General features: G+C 39.9%; 1 protein-coding gene across 2 annotated transcripts in view; it reads left to right on the top strand.

Annotated features, from left to right (window-relative positions):
- The window catches only part of MTERF1 (mitochondrial transcription termination factor 1), a 603,361-nt gene that overhangs the window by 504,510 nt on the left and 82,424 nt on the right, over positions 1-16,427 (top strand). The window lies entirely within an intron of this gene.

The following is a 16,427-nucleotide window of genomic DNA, read 5'->3' on the forward strand; positions in this document are numbered from 1 at the left end:
TTTAAAGAAAATGCAACAGATATCATAATGTACAACAGGTATCATATGTGAATGAGTGTGTGTGTGTGTGTGTGTGTGTGTGTGTGTGTTGACAATAATTCATGAAAGATTTTGGTATTGAAAAGGAGGTTGGGAAGCACAGGTGCTCCCTGAGGTCCTTAGAGCACTCACCATTCATAACTATTCATTTTATCCTTCAGCATCCTGGCCCACAAGTCTCCCAGGGACACCTTTCTCTAGCCTCTCACCCTGATGCTCTTTCTTCTGCTGATAACGTCCCATGCTTAGAAACTTTACCATGTTTCTTCTGCCACTCCTCTTGTGTAAAGACTACTCTGTCTTGTGTTCCATTCTCTCAAGGTCATTCTTGGTGACTGGGCTCGGTGAAAAGTCAATTTATTCTAGTGTATTAATTACCAAGAAACATCCAGTGTATTAAGCATCCACCATCACCATCACTTCAGATGCTTCCTCTTCTCCCCCAAGGGGGTAGGGCACAGGGAGTTTAGCAGAATGCAGTTCTGTTCCCCAGAGTAGGTCTGTCCTGCTTCAAAAGTTGTTCTCTTGAAATACGTGAGCTTGTTTTATCTTCCACTGGACAGTGAAGTTTACTAGGGAGGAGGCTCAGAAGTGCAGTCAGAGCTAAAAAGAAAAAGAAAGTCATTTTTGCCAGATCATGGAACCAGAAGGAACCCAAAATATCATCTAAGGACTAGTTAATTTTCTCCAGTTTATAATTAAGAATGCTAGATCCAAAAATGTTAAAGGAAGAGATACAGGTTAAATGGCCTTGTTTGGCATGAATTTTGTTAAATGCTTATTTTAGTCCTTTCTATATTCTTTTGAGTAGCTATCGTTCTTTTTATTTTTTAAAAAAATCAGTTTTCTGTAGAAGTTTTCTCTCAATGGATTGTGTAAAAAATGACCTTGTCAAAAAAGTGTTTCCTGAGAGTTATTTTCCAAAGTTAAAAAAAAAAAAAAAAAACCTAGGTTGTCTTATCTATTTTTTATACCAATACGTTACTTCATTTATCAAACCTACGTGATACAGAGGAAGGTATTAAAATCAGGAACAGTTCAGGGTGGTAACCAATAAAAATTAGTGTTATGGAAGGTCTTTTGGGGAGATGATAATAGCAGTGGTAACAAAATGTAAGAAGGAAAATATGAGCAGCATATTTTGACATTAATCTAAAATATATTATTTTCTCATATATGGTAGAAGGGGTTGAGATCCACAGATAAAAATTACTAAGTAAGTATGAACTATTATGAACTTGGTAATAAAAATATTTTAATTAGGTAAAAGCTATAAGCATAACCCAATTCCTCCTTGATACTGATTCTTCAAGCATCAGTCAAGTTTTCTTATATCGAAGATCTTGTTTTATCAGCCCTTGCCCAAATCTTCTGAAGTTTCTCCAGACTGCTTATGTCAGGTTGAATATGGATAATTACCAGTTCCAATTACGTACAATTGGGTGCACATAGACTCGCCTGGAGTTAGGTGACTGTTCCAGGTGCAACCTGGCAGATCTAAGATAGTTTAAAACTCAACTTTATAAGGTTGGGCTCACACCTCTGTATCACTTTTGTATGTTAGGAATGGAAAGTGAGAACTTGGTTTACTATGCTTTGAGTGTCTGATGCTTATCTTTGAATTCCTAGTGAAGAGATATTGATTGGTTCAGGAGCTGGTAGTGATTAAGAAAGGCTGGGCTATGCTATTCCCACCTTCCTCGGAGGCATCACCTGAGGTCTGTTATATTGTCTTTGTAGAGACACTTTATCTAAGCTTTCAGCATAGATTTCTACTTCTTTCTTCTTGAATTTCTAACCCAGGAATTATGGCAGAAGCTAATTCTTAACTTACAAAACATCCGTATTCTTTTGCAAAAACTCTAAAACTAAATGTCTTTTCTTTCTTAATTTTTTTCTTCACTCTTACACAAATCTGTTCTTGACATTGGTGAGATTGTTCTTGGATTCATTTATACACAGAACCTCAATTCATAGGCGCTCTTTGAAAGGTCCATCTTTTGAGAACATATATTGCTTTCCCTAAAACAGCTTATCAAAGGAGACTATCAGTTTGACTATCCTGACTTTTATCTTACAGGGCACTTATAGCCGATTAATATTAAGATCCTAAACTAACTTAGCTTTTGTGAGTCAGCCGTAATTTGTTAGAATTTACATTTGAAACATGGTTAAGACTCAAAGGTTGAATATAGATGGGTATATTCAGTAGGTCTAGGTTCTTATCATGGATTACTTATACACAAATCTCACAGAACACATTTTAAAAAAATAGAAGTATGAAAGGGAGATCACCATCACTGAATTATCATCAATAAGGTAGGGTAGTTATTACCCCCAAATCTTCTTATAGTTCAAAGATTAAACTGTAAAAGAAGATTTTGCTAAATATATTACTTAAATCTTAGTTTAAAATACAAAAAGCTATCTCATGACTCTGCTTTAATGAGTTCTGTTGTCATTATGCAATTGGAAATAGTGTATACTATCTGGGAAAACTTCTGCAAAACATGTACACATTTGTATTCGATCTAAAATGCAGTCCTTCTCTGAGGCCCTGGGAAAGAAATATAGATGATCCCTTGTAAATTAAAATGTTATGTTTCTTAAAGAGGCCTCTCTGATTGGCTAAGATGTGGGGAGCATAGTTTGGAGTCATTTTGGTGCCGAAAGAGGTTTTTTAAGAGTTCAAGTAAAACTTCTGCCTCTGGAAGTGAGCATGTCTGCTCTCCCTTCTGGATGACTTGACATTTTGTGTGTGAGGGGGAGAGATAATATTATACATCTTTTAACATCATAGTCTTATCAAATTGTGGTTTTTTTTGTTTGTTTACTTGCTTCTTGCTTTAACCTGAAATCCTCTGGCTGAAGATACAACATGTAAGTCAATCCATGGTGTCTAAAGTATTAGTAAAAATGCTTCTTAAAATAACATCTTTGGAATTATGATTAAGAACAAATGGAACAGGCAACCAGACATTTTCATTGAGATCCGACATTTCTTTGGACAGAGTAAAGAAAAGCACTTGGCTATTTGTACTCTATTAGACATCTAAGGCGAAAGAGATCCTAATACTTGGAAAAAAAGTGGAAAAAGAAAAAAAGATCATTTTCTTCCATGCACGTTGTCGTCATATCATGTACCTGACTTAATCTTCACAACAATGCTGATGCAGGTAGTTAGATGATGACTCGCAGTTCGGATGCAGAAATGGAGGCTAAGGTGTTGCCTTGCTCACCCAGCTGGCCATGGCGGGAACTAGAATTCAAATGCAGCTACTACATGCATTACCATGGCAGCACACCCAGGGAAACAAGATAGATCCCATAGCTTCTGTAACCTAATTAAGTTCATTAGAAAATCCAAAACTCTGCCAAGAATCTACCTCTAAGACAGTTATTTGGATGTTTTAGTATAAAGGATATCGAACACCACAGGTCACTGTCAGATGGCCACCCATGATAAAACCCGAGAAATAATGGTACATTTTAGATGGGGGAAGGTGTGTGTAAGGCGGCAGAAAAATAGATTCAAAATGTAGCTTTCCTGTGATCTGATCTGATCCATGGGTAGACCTTTAGGGGATATACTCGCCATTCTTACATCTATTTTGCATCAGAAGAAAAGCCCGGACACTGGGGTATTCTTTGTGCTCAGCAAAAGGCACTGTCATTTCTTTTATCATGGTGAGTTTTCTTGCTTTCCCGAGACTCAGTTTCCTCATTTATAAAATTAGGATGATAATCTAATGAATACCCATTAGATTGGGTATCTTGCTGGCTTTTGCATACTGTAATTCTGATCACAACAAAGAAGTATGCATGTTTATATTTAAAAGTCAGAGTATTAATCAATAGGCAGATGCATTTGGTAAAACTGCCTTAGCACATTGATTTTAGGAATCTCTGCATTATTGATCTGATAGGTTGGAATGCAATCGGGGTCCATTTAAACCAAGGGCTTTTCTTTTCAGCTTTCATTTTCCCTCAGTTCTCTCAAGAACAGAAGTAAGAGAAGTCCATGTTTACGTGGGCTCATGAGCTTCCCCTTGGGGCTCTGCAGTGTGTGGAGTTTGTATGTCATTCTGTTTGCTGCAGGCCCTTCAGATTAACACAGACTTAGCTTAGAAAGAAGAAAGTAAACTTTGCCATCATTAAAAACTGATAGATATTTGAAAATTATGCACACAGATCAAGGTTGGATCTGATGATTTTGATATGGTTAATTTTCCCTTTTACTCCATTGTTTCCCCCCAGATCCATTATTTTATGAATGTTCCATGTACTTATTGCTATATAACAAACCACCTCAAATTTAGTGGCATAAAATAATAGCCATTTTACATGTTCACGAGTCAGAATTATTATGTTCATGGAGTCAGAAATTTGGACAGGGACAGAGAGAATGACTTGTCTGCATGCCATGAGGTCTGGGAACTCAGCTGGGAGGACTCCAGCAGCTAGAGGTGACTCAGGCAGTTGAGGGCTGGAACAGTTGAAGCTGGAGGATCTGCTTTCAAAGCGCTTGGCCCCTAGGCAGGGACGCTGGACTCTGATGGGACCATCAGCCAGAGTGCTGACGTGGCCTCTCCAGCATGGAAGTCTTGGGGTAGTCAGACTGTACAGACTGTAGTCAGACTGTACTGGAACTGTTGTTCCAGCCAACAACACAGAAGCTGCATGTTCTTTCATGACCTAGCTTTGGAAGCCACATAGGGTCACTTCCAACGTATTCTAGAGCCAAAGCAGTCACAAGCCTGATCAGATTCAAGTGGAGGAGACCTAGACACCACTTCAGTGGGAGCAGTGTCAAAGAATTTATAACAATTTTTAAAACTGCCACACTAAGAAATCTGAATTTATAAAATAATTTTATGTTATGAGGGTTAAAGATAGCTATAATAATAACATTTGCTGAGTGCTTACTCTGTGCTAGTTAATTCTCATATTCATTCTTTGAGGGATGTCCTATTATTTTCTCCATTTCACAGAGGAGAAAAATGAGGCTTAGGGAGGATAAGGAACTGGCCACACCCTACTGAACAGGAGAATGGAGGTTGAACTGAGATTATCTGGCTATAGACTACAGGAACTTCACCACTGGGCTATATCATTCCTTCTTAGCTAATTAGAGCAAAGCCCTTTAAGAACTGTTAAACAAAAAAATTAAAGCTATGGGCCCTCACCAAATATTAAGAAATGTTTTGCATACAATTGTTACTAAGACAATTGTTACTAAGATGTGGTGGTCTTGGACCAATAGCAATTGAACAAAATGTCTCACCTCTACATAGACACCTGTACATTGGCAGAGTATTTTCCTGGCAGGATTGGACAAGCTTAAACTGGTGGAGCTGGAAACTTCCCCAGGAAGAATGAGATGAGTCATGGAGTTTGAAGGTTACTGTATTGTGACTGCTGAGAAATCAGGCTTTTGTCTTTTACTCGTAGTTGGATATCATTACAAAGTTCAGAGATAGTTTTGCATCCAGAATTTGGCTGTTATCAAGACATATTCTGACACAAAGTTATTTCATCTTTCAGGGCAATTAGAAAGTTGATAGCTAAAGCACAGAGATACAAAGCTCCCGTTTTTGACCTCAGTTTTTACACATCAGACCAAGTAATCTGGCAGGTTCATGTCCTCCAAAAAATGTAAAATTGCAGAGAGACCCACCTCTGTAATGAATTAAAAATCTGTGTCCTGCAGGAACCCTGCTTCTTACTAGAATACCTCAGCATGCAGGTCAGACAGTGTAACCCTTGTGACACCAGCCTGGAAATGCTAAGAGCTTGGGGTGTAGTGAGCAACCCCAGAGTTCTGTGGCTTTAGAACCAACGTGGATACTGAAATTTCAACCCTGCCTGCCCTGTTTCCAGGGAATTGGTGTAGACTGGAAATGGTATCTCCTCTAGCCTTTCATTTCCATCCACCCCCAGCCACTCTCCCTGCTGCAAATGGCTGTCATGGCTTCTCTGTCCACACCCTGACCACCAGAGACTTCTGGCATTGTTCCTGCTGCAGAGCTGCCCTCTCACCAGTCAGTCTCTGATGGGACACACAGCCCTGCAGGGTCCACTGCTTCACAGAGCTACCGTCCTCCTCTCCTGCACTGCCCAAGTTTAAAGAGATTTTTTTCGACTATGGTAAGAAAGAGCCTTCATCTAATCTTGGCATCCAAAGGTAAACAGGGTCTTTGTACTTGACTCTTTCTACCATCAGGTAATATAGGATGTTTTCCAAAACCTGAGCAATTCAACCAAGAGTCTCCACTCAAAGCATTTCTCACCAACATGGAATCCAAACCCACCATGGTCCCTTAACCCTCCCGCCGAACCATAGTAAAGTCTCATTCTTTCCCAGGCACTTCCCAAAGAGCTGCATCAGTCTTATATTTCCATTTATTCATTCATTCAGTAATTATTTATGGACCACTTACCATGTGCCAACTACTTCACTTGGTGTTCAAAATACAGCACCAAGCAAGGCAGGCATCCTCCTGTCTTCACAGAGCCTTCATTCTAGCACTGAAAAGGACACAAAACAAATACACCATTCATTATACATGCATACCTGAGTTCATTCCAGTTGGTATAAATTATTTTAAGTCTTTGGTTGGGAGTTATAGACAATTCTGGATAGTTTCAGGAAAGAACAGAATCCATGGGAAAGTCATAGACGTGTCTAACGGAATACAAGGAGGAGATAAACTAGTGCAAGAGTCAAATTAGCTCTACCTCTTTGGCAAGAGTTAATGGGTCTTCCTTCTGATGTGCTTCATTAATGTGACTTAATCAGCAAAGCTTCGAGTCTTTCAGTTCAAAAGGGAATGTCTTTGGTCCATCTTAAGGTTAGTGTCTGCTCCTGGACTAATGGATCAGAGCCAGGGAAGCTGGTCTTAGTGTACAGACACTGTTGAGGGGCACCCCTGAATAATGGATTAAGACCCCAGAGAAGAGGTAAGGCAGCCTCTGCAAAATTATTTATACAACAGAAGTTGGAATGGCCCCAAGAGCATCTGACCTAATTTGGGGAAGGGGGTGGGTTCAAAGAAAATTTCATTGTGGATGACAAATATAATCCCATCACCGAAAGGATGAAGAGGATTTAGCTAAGGCAAAAGGAAAAGTGTGGGAAGGAGAGAGAGTGGGGCATAATGATAAACAGGAATGGTATCTGTAACTCAGAGGTAAGAAGGAGTAAGACACATCTGAGGACCCATGAGAAGGCTGGATTATAGCCAACAGCAAATCTGAACTGGTGGACTGGAGGTCTTATCTTCAGCCTCACATACCTTTGATCAGCCCTCCCAGGAAGCCAGTGGGACACCGGGTGGCCAGTAAGGGCACTGCTGAGTACCTGGACAGGGCATCGAGAGCAGTCTCTTTGCTACTGTTTAGTAATAGACCTAGTTGACACCTCTGATTTATGACTATCCTTGCCTTTCAGAAAAATACTCATCTTCTTTACAGTGTCAACTACAAATTGGCACTTGCCATGGGCAGTTGCCATCTACCTCTACAAGGTTAAGTCACGTGATTCTGCAGCTGCTGACCTTCAACACCCCCTGAAGGGAATTCAGGGTGGAGAGCAGGAATGAGGCACTCTGTGCTCTGGAAAAACTGGCAGAACAGGTCTTCAGATAGTTAGATATTTTTAGGAGCTGATTTTATGAGTGCAATTCTTGTATCTCCTCATATCTAGAAAAGCACTAAATTCCTTCATGGTGACGTCTGCTCCTCGTGACTAGCAGAGACCTTCTGCAAAAATATGTGCTTGATTGCATGTACTCCCCCTTCACCAAAATCACATATATTCTGACCTTCCCCCCTACCTCTGTGGAGCAGTTTCTCAGAGCTATCTAAAATGCTGTCTCCCGGGATATAGTCCTCATTTTGCCCCAGATAAAACTTAACTCGCAACTCTCACATTGTGCATTTTTTTAGTCATCAACAGAAATATATTGGCTTTTTTTTTTAAAAAAAAAAAAAGATTAAAATTCACTTCACCTACTTTCTCTAGATTTTATAGATATGCTACCTGATCTTTGTATCTATAAAACAGACCTATATAAATTCTAGCTGAATTTTAAATAGTTCTTAAAGCAGCTCTTGAATTTTAAGAGTCTATAAAATTACTTTCCTATTAACCTAAGGCCAGAAATTGAGCTGTTTTGTTTTTTTGGAGAAATAATAACCCTAGGAGTTACATAAGATGATCTGACCAAGATTTATTAACACTTTAGGGAATAATTCCAAGTAGCTATTGTGATAACAGTGGTGATCTGAGCTGAGCAAATGTGGAAGTCTGTGGTGGATTAAAGTGAGCCACAGATTCCTTGCCGTTCCTCTCATTAAGAGATGGAGTCTATTTCCCCTCTCCTGAACCTGGGTTGGCCTGGAGAGTTGCTTTGACCAGTAGTGTAATGAAGGGGAAGCGCTACTGTGCTAGCTTCAGGCCTAAGCCTTCAAAAGGCAGGCAGTTTCTGCTTTGTGCTCTTGGAAGCCAGCTGCCATGCTGTCAGGAAGCTCCAGGACTACTGAATGGTGCGAGAGAACACAGACAGGTCCCAGAGGTTGAGATTCCAGCACCAGCCATGCTCCCAACTGAGTGCAGCTCCTGGTTGATCTAAGTTATACCCTGTGAGCTGGAGAACTGCCCAGCTCAACCCACAGAATTAATATATCATAAATTTTTGTGTTTTAAGCCATTCAGCTTTGGGGTGGTTTGTTACACAGCAATAGCCACTGAAGAGGTTCCATGTGGATTGCTTTTCCATTTTTTTGGGAGGTAGTGGATTTTTTTCTATGACTCTAATGTCATAGAAGCCAGCAAAGAGAGTGTGCCATGAAGAATGGAACAGCCTTAGAGGAACTGAAAAGACTTAAACCTCTTGGTGGTTAAAGGGAAGTATTCCAGGAAAGAGAGAAAGGCTGAGGTACACAGTAGGATGGGAATGTCAGGGAGAGATGTTTGTAATTGATGGAGTGAAATTCTCAAAAGGTGGTAAGGGAGGGGTTTCTAGCAGAAGAAGGGGTTGATTTAGCCTTGGGAGGGAGGAGGTCACCTCTTCCCATGAAAGTGGGACTAACTGGGGAAGAAAATCCAGGAAATCCTGAGGTGGCAGGGAGAAAAACTGAAGAAGCTAACATCAGAGGATGGGATCCCAGTCAAGCAGAGGTAAAGATCATATGCAGAGGAGGAGGGAAGCCAATGATTGCAATAATGACCTGTTTGGAAGAATACCAATAATAAATAAATAGTAAGTAGGCAGACTAAGTATGAAAAATCTTAAATCACAGGTGATGGTTCACTGCAATTGTTCTAGCAGTTAGAAGAGAAAAGTAAACATTTAATAGAGAAAGTAAAAGCTGGCAGATTTGACCTCCAGGGCCCAATGCCTTTCCCATACGTAACTCATCCGAATGAATTGCCTTTTCATTCCTTCTTTAGTGGAACTAATCCTTAGCACAGTGTCCACAACCAGGGGAGAAGGGACACGTTCCTGCAACAAGGGAGATGGCTCTTCTGAGACCTAGAGATTCCCCTCACTCAGGAAGTGGGCAGCATCTGGGCAAATCAGCGGGTATGAGTCCCATGTTTGGTAGAAGTGGCCACATGGAAGCTCTTCTCTTTTTTGATGACCCTGGAAAGTCTATTTCATGTTCTCTCGAAAAAGGAGAAGGGAGCTGAACGTGGAAATCATTAAATGTTCTCAAGTGTCCTGTCTGCACCCCTGAGGAGGAATCACTCTTATTTAAGTGTGTGATTTTAGCAATGGTATCACCAGAAGTGTTAAGCTAAATATGAGATGAGATAATTTATAGGGTTTAGTAGCACATGACACTGGATGTATTCTGCTTCTGTAGCTCATTAGCTGGGTGACTTTGGACAAGTTTATTTAATGACGCTGAGCCTCAGTTTTATCATCTGTAAAATGGTGGTTATGAAAATAGCTTCTCCGATTATCTCACTGGCTGTTGTGTAAGGATCAAATGAGATAATGAATATATAGGACACTTTGAAAGCACTCTCCAAATATAAGGTATATTGCATAAGTCACTTGTGAAAAATACCTTTGCTTACTGTAGAAACTCATCCGAATCCTGAGACAAACTAGTAGGAGAATTTTACTCTTCCTTCCCCAAAGCACAAATGAAGAAAGGATTTTTTAATACTTTCGGGCGATACCTTGTTGGACTCTGCATGGAACGGATTTGTGATTTGCTGAGCTTCTGAAACCTTCTTTTCCAGTCACTCTGCTAAAGTACCAGTGAGTCATCCACCTAGATTATAAGCGCAGTGGGGTTGGGGTCAGGATGATTGGCTACATGGGAAGATTCTGTCTGGAATAGGGTTAAGTGGATGACCACTGACATAGGAAAAAAGCCTTTGAGTGGCATGAGAAAGAAATAGTACATTTTCAGACAAATAACTATTATAAGTTTGATAGCTGCACAGTGTTCTGGTTTAAAGACATAAACTCAGGGACCAGATCATGTGCATTTGAATCTCAGCTCTGTCACTTACCAGCTGTGGGACCTTAGGCAAGTTGTCTAACTTCTTTGGTTTTCCTCCCTGTACAATGAGGAACATAATGGCGCCTCCTTCATGGGGTTATTGGGAGGAGTCAAGGAGTTAATATTTATAAAACACTTGGAACAATGCCGGCCACATGCAAGTGCTACATTAACAATTTATTAAATAAGTTATGGGGCAGATGGTATTTCGTACATCAGACTCCACTTAGACCTCTATGTTTGTTTGCTAATTAGATACACTGAATACAAATTTTAAAGAGCCTGTGTGTTTACAGACCTAAATGTAAATATTTTCAGAGACATCCCCTGTATTTGGTGTGAAACCTTTACACGAACACATTACAGAGACTTTCTTAAGACCTCAAACCAGGTTTGAGAACCGTGATTGCACATGTGCTCTCAGATTGGGCAATGTGTTTAACCTTCACGCCTCAGCTGCTCTCTCTGTAGTAATGCTATAAAAAATGCTTGCTTCACAAGGGTGTCATGAAGATGAAAATGAGATAATGTTTGTAAAACTCTTAGTGCTTGCCTGGAGAGGCGCCACCTAGATGCAGACTGTAATTATTAACATCATCTGATATCCTAATGGTGACTGGCTTAAATGCCATTATCTTACTAAATGACTAAAGCCAATCTCAGAAATTACAGTGTTGGGTGGTTGGATAGTTAGGAACATAGCATCAGACAGCTTCCTGCATGAAGGCTGTCGAGAAGGCACCGCCGCTTTACTGTGTTAAAACTCACTAGCAGCGCTATCTGGATTCCCCTGGGGCAGACTCTGAGAGCTTCACCAGTTTGCAAATATGGCTCTCTCTGGGTTACCCTCTGTCATTCCTGAGTGGTCCCAAGTCCACAGGAATCTGGAGCGGGAAGATTTGGAGCGTGAGTTTCCTTCCTGAAATTCATTAGCCACGTGGGCTCACAAAGCTTTTTAGAGTGGTTTAAAATTTTGTGGAACCAGTGATATCAATCTTCTCCTGCCTGTTCCAGGTTTACATGAGATAGACAGGTGACAAATGCTTATTGAGTAAATTAATAAAAACTGATAGAGCCGGAAAATCTTTCTGTAAAATTCCGCTATCCCTGGGGGGCAGAATATTCCAAAATGGGAGACATATAATTGGTAACAGGCAAGGTGATTTTAGGTGGTACACAGATGAATATTATATATATGTATATATACACAAACACATATATAGACACATATACACTTCTACATGTGTGTCTGTATAAAAATTAAATACTAGGACATAAAACCTGTGCATTCATGGATATTATTGCTTTGCTTAGGCAAAGATAAAGTTGGTAATTGAAAAAGATGGTTGGTAGTAACTAAAAAAATCTATTTGACTTAAAGGAAAAAATTAGGTAATTAATAGTAATAGGAAATAATAATGCAGTTTTTATAGCAAAAATCATGACTAACGTTAAGGAAACTCCATCTTAGAAGAAAGATGAGAGAGCCCCTGTTCGTTTCAGATTTCTGAGTGCGGGATTTAGATCTCAGGGCAGAATCTAGAGAACAGTGATTTCTCTGGATTGATGGCCACTGTCTGCAAAGTCCTTTTACATGCTTTTGCTTATTTTCAGATCAGGCATAATTATTTCTGTTTCATAGACAAGGAAACAGACAGTGTCCTTGAAAAGTTGTGCAGGAGCAAGCTGGCAAGTGAATAAAAATCTGCACATGTTATAATACTGTTTAGGGAAAAGAATCATATGCTAAATGGTTTTTACAAAGTAGAAAACTAGTTACTAAAGCTAGCGGTCATTCATTTCACTCCTTGGAAACCGACACTGCTAATGGTGGTCCTGTTCTTCTGGGATCTTTCATGGATCATGTGCTGAGCGCTGTGCTAGAGCTGAGGCCTCAGTGGGCATTACCTGGTCTCTTACTTCAGGGGCTTAAATCTGGTCGTAGGTTACCCACTACTAGCCCAATTGGGCCTCCAGTTATGTTTTGCTTGAATAGTAGAGTGTTACAGTTTTTAAAAAATGTGTTGTCAGTATTTAAGAAGCTGGAGATTTTACATAAATATCTGGTGCCCGGCGTTGCTTAAAACCATGTGAAGATCTGGCAAGACCAGGTCTCGGGTTCTTGCTTAGTTGGCCTTGGGCAGGGACTCTGTGCTCTCTGGGCCAACACAGTCACTTGCTGGACTCACGTTTCTTTCCCTCCTTTACCTTGGAGAGCCCAGGTGCAAAGAGCGGTACAGACAAGTCAGCAATTCTTAACAAATGAGCCCTCGCCAGGGAGCAGCAAAATGAGCACAGTGGACATTAGCCTAAAGTGTAAAAAACACAAGTTGGGAGAAATCAGCCATATTTTCATGGAACCTAAGGTTAAATATTAAAACAAATGATATATCATGGTGCCTGCAAAATATTTTTACTGCTTTGGCTGTTTCCAGAATTCTTCCACACAATTTGCCATTCACACCCCAACTTTGAGAAATAGACTAGGCGGGAATTATTATCCACATTTTATTGATTAGGAAATTGAATGTCTAAAATTGAAAGAAGTTTCCCAGAAACAGAACCTGAGACAGGGATTTGGGTGCTGTGATCTCTTGAGCAAGTGCTCTTCAGGAAAATCCTGTGGGGGAAGGAGTGAAGCAGGAGAGGCAGGGAGGCGATGTGGTCTCAGATCCAGACCACCAGGACCTGCAACGTGGGGGAGGGCTCTGGAGCTTTAACCACCCACAGAATTGTTCCTTCCTGGGGCCGTGGTGCCAGCATTTTGTACCACTTCCCAATCAGTCATTGGCTGTGACCTCCCCCCACCAACCTCCTGAGTGAGGTGGCTCCTCTTTTTAGCCCAGGACAACCTTCCCAGAAATGGGGGCACCTGTGAGCCTTCAGCAACCAGCACTCAGAGCAGCAAGGGACCCCAGTAAACAGGATCTGGGAGGGGGTACCGCAACAGCATCTTTGAAAATACTGAACACGCAGAATCACAGTGAGTTCAACTAACAGCACTATCTACTCAGGCAGTGCACACACACACATACCATGCACAGTGTGTTTCAGAAAATACACCAGGGTTCCTTCCAAAACCGGAAAGTTCTCAGTCTACATTTTTTGAGAAATTGAGAGGAAATGGGTCCCACTTCTAAAAAATCCAGTTTCACAGCTTATTCTGTGTAAACTGTGGAAATGATTGAAAAATGAAGTCTTAGAGTTTATAAATCAATAGATTAAAATATACATATAGATATACATATACAGAATATATGCATATGGATATATAGTGTATGTATGGCTATAAATATAGCTATAAGATGTGATGGTTAATGTTTGGAAAAAATATCTTGCCACAGAATATGGAAAAGCTTTGTGTTCAAAGGGTTTAGAAAATAAATTATCCTTTGACAGAGCCTAGCCCCTTGGGATTTGTCATAAGAAGGAAGAAAGAATTTCCAAGAAATATCAGGTTGTCCTTCTGGCATATTCGTACTTTGTTCTGAAACAATTTGAGTCAGAAGCACGTTTCATCAAGTATAGAAGTTGTAGGTTTTGCTAAGTGTGAACAGAAGAGAAAAAAAATGAGATGCAGGGTTACATTTTTAACCTCTAAAATGTTTGGATAAAGATTTAATAGAATTCTCCTTATTAAAGGATGTGAATTATGTGTCCATCCTTCACAACTGATGGGACGTTGTCAATACCCACAACTGTGGCAAATCAGGGAGAAAATAAACTGGCAAAAGTCCGAGGTAAAATATATTTTATTTTATTATTTTTCTTCTCTGATTTTTTTCCATAACACCTTCAAGGTGCCATCCCAAAGCTATTATCATAACTGAATATTTTGCATAATGGAAAGCACAGGCACCTCAGATCTCCTTTTGCATGACAAATGCTTAATTAGAAAAATAATGGGATGGAAATGAAATTGGTATTTACTATGACTGGAACAGAGAATTGTCCTGGAGAAGAAAATTCAGTTTTAATTTACCAAAGGCAAAAAGAAAAACAGATTAAAAAAATAAGCAAGCAAGCAAGAAAAGAATCTTACATGATGGAAATAAATCAGAGACTAAAGGGCATGGCTTGTGCCTGTAGTTGGGATGGAATTCCTCTCTCTCTCTGTCTCTCTCTCTGTCACATCCACCACACACACACATACACACACATACACATACATAACATCACATCATAAAGGCCAACACAATTTTTTAAAATGTGATATTAAAGTCCTTTTTAATTGCTTGTGAAAAAAAGAATCAAGCCCTCTAAATGTTACATTTCCATCAGATTAGATAAAATATATACCAAATTAGTGTATCGTCTAATTCTGCACTGCATTAGCAACCTAATTATAACTGTGAAATAATTCAGTGTAAAACCATATGCTAAAATATGGTAATTGCTATTTTATGGTTTTTGAAGAACTAGTTGTATTTTCCTATGTCTCTTTGAGTTGTTGTTGCTGATTTGTTGCCTCCGGCTAGTGAGTCAGAGGCCATAGGATTCTACTTTACCACAGAATAGGAGAATTACATTAATTCCCCCCTTTGCATTTATTTGTAGATTTTCATTCTTTAACAGCAGTACATCTCGTCATACAAAAGAGGATAGGGTCCCACACAAGTTGGGTACCTGAATCCTTTGTCCATCTCAGGCTTGATCTTGTGAAGCTATCTAAAAATGTGCATGGGATGTACATAGGTTCTCAAGATTCTTTTTTTGGGAACATGTACAAAAAGTAGAAAGCCTTGAGTTATTTGTTTGAATGCTGGGCCAGAGAATATTATGTGCATTTCCCTCCATTGCAGCTGATGTCATCAAGTTCACGCTACCGTTGTTTGTTCTGATTTTGTGTTTTTAAATTGTGATGTACTTCTTTAGAGCAGTTTAGATTCATTAAAAAATCGAGAGGGAAGTTCAGAGACTTCCCATCTAGCTCCTACACCACACAAGCGTAGCCTCCCCCATTATCAACATCACTCACCAGTTGGTACAGTTTTTAATAAGGGTGAAGCTACATGGATACATCACAATTACCCTGAGTCCACAGTTTACATTACAGTTCACTCTATGGGTTGGACAAATGTATAATGACATATATGCACCGTGATGATATCATACAGACTATTTTTACTGCCCTAAAAGCCCTCCGTGTTCTGCCTGTTCACTCCCTGACTCCACAACCACTGATTTTTTTCTTTTCTTACTGTCTCCACAGTTTTGCCTTTTCTGAATGTTAGATAGCTGAAGTCATACAGTAATTAGCCGTTTCAGATTGGCTTCTTTTACTTAGTAATATACGTTTGAGTTTCCTCCATGTCTTTTCATCCCTTGGTAACTCCTTTCTTTTTAACACTGAATACTGTTCTGTTGTCTGGATGTACTACAGTGTATTTATCCATTCACCTACTGGAGGGCATCTTGGTTGCTTCCAAGTTTTGGCATTTATGATTTAAGTTGCTATAAACATCCATGTACAGGTTGTTTTCTTTTTCAGTTTTTTACTCCTTCTAGGACAAGGACAAATTAAGACTGTCAGATGGGAGAAGCTATTCAAATTTTTAGCTATGAATTGTGTTGCCTTCAAAATGCTGCACAGTAGGTCCTCAACTCATTGGAATGTCTCAGCCATCTGTGTGTGTGTGTGTGTGCGCACACGTGCATGCGCACCCAGTTCAACTTGTCACCATTCCACCAGACTTGGCCCAACTTTTAATTGGGAAAAATGTGAAGAGAGGGCTCATCCCTGCCTCTATATCTAGGTAAATAGGAATTTGCACTGAGTTCCACTTCTTTCTCTTCTTGCTAAGGGGTCTGAGGTACACACACTGTTTGACATCTTTTTTTCCAGAGTCAAATCCAAGACAGAGGAA

The sequence above is a fragment of the Tursiops truncatus genome, chromosome 9, assembly GCF_011762595.2.
Source record: "Tursiops truncatus isolate mTurTru1 chromosome 9, mTurTru1.mat.Y, whole genome shotgun sequence".
NCBI classification, from domain to species: Eukaryota; Metazoa; Chordata; class Mammalia; order Artiodactyla; family Delphinidae; genus Tursiops; species Tursiops truncatus.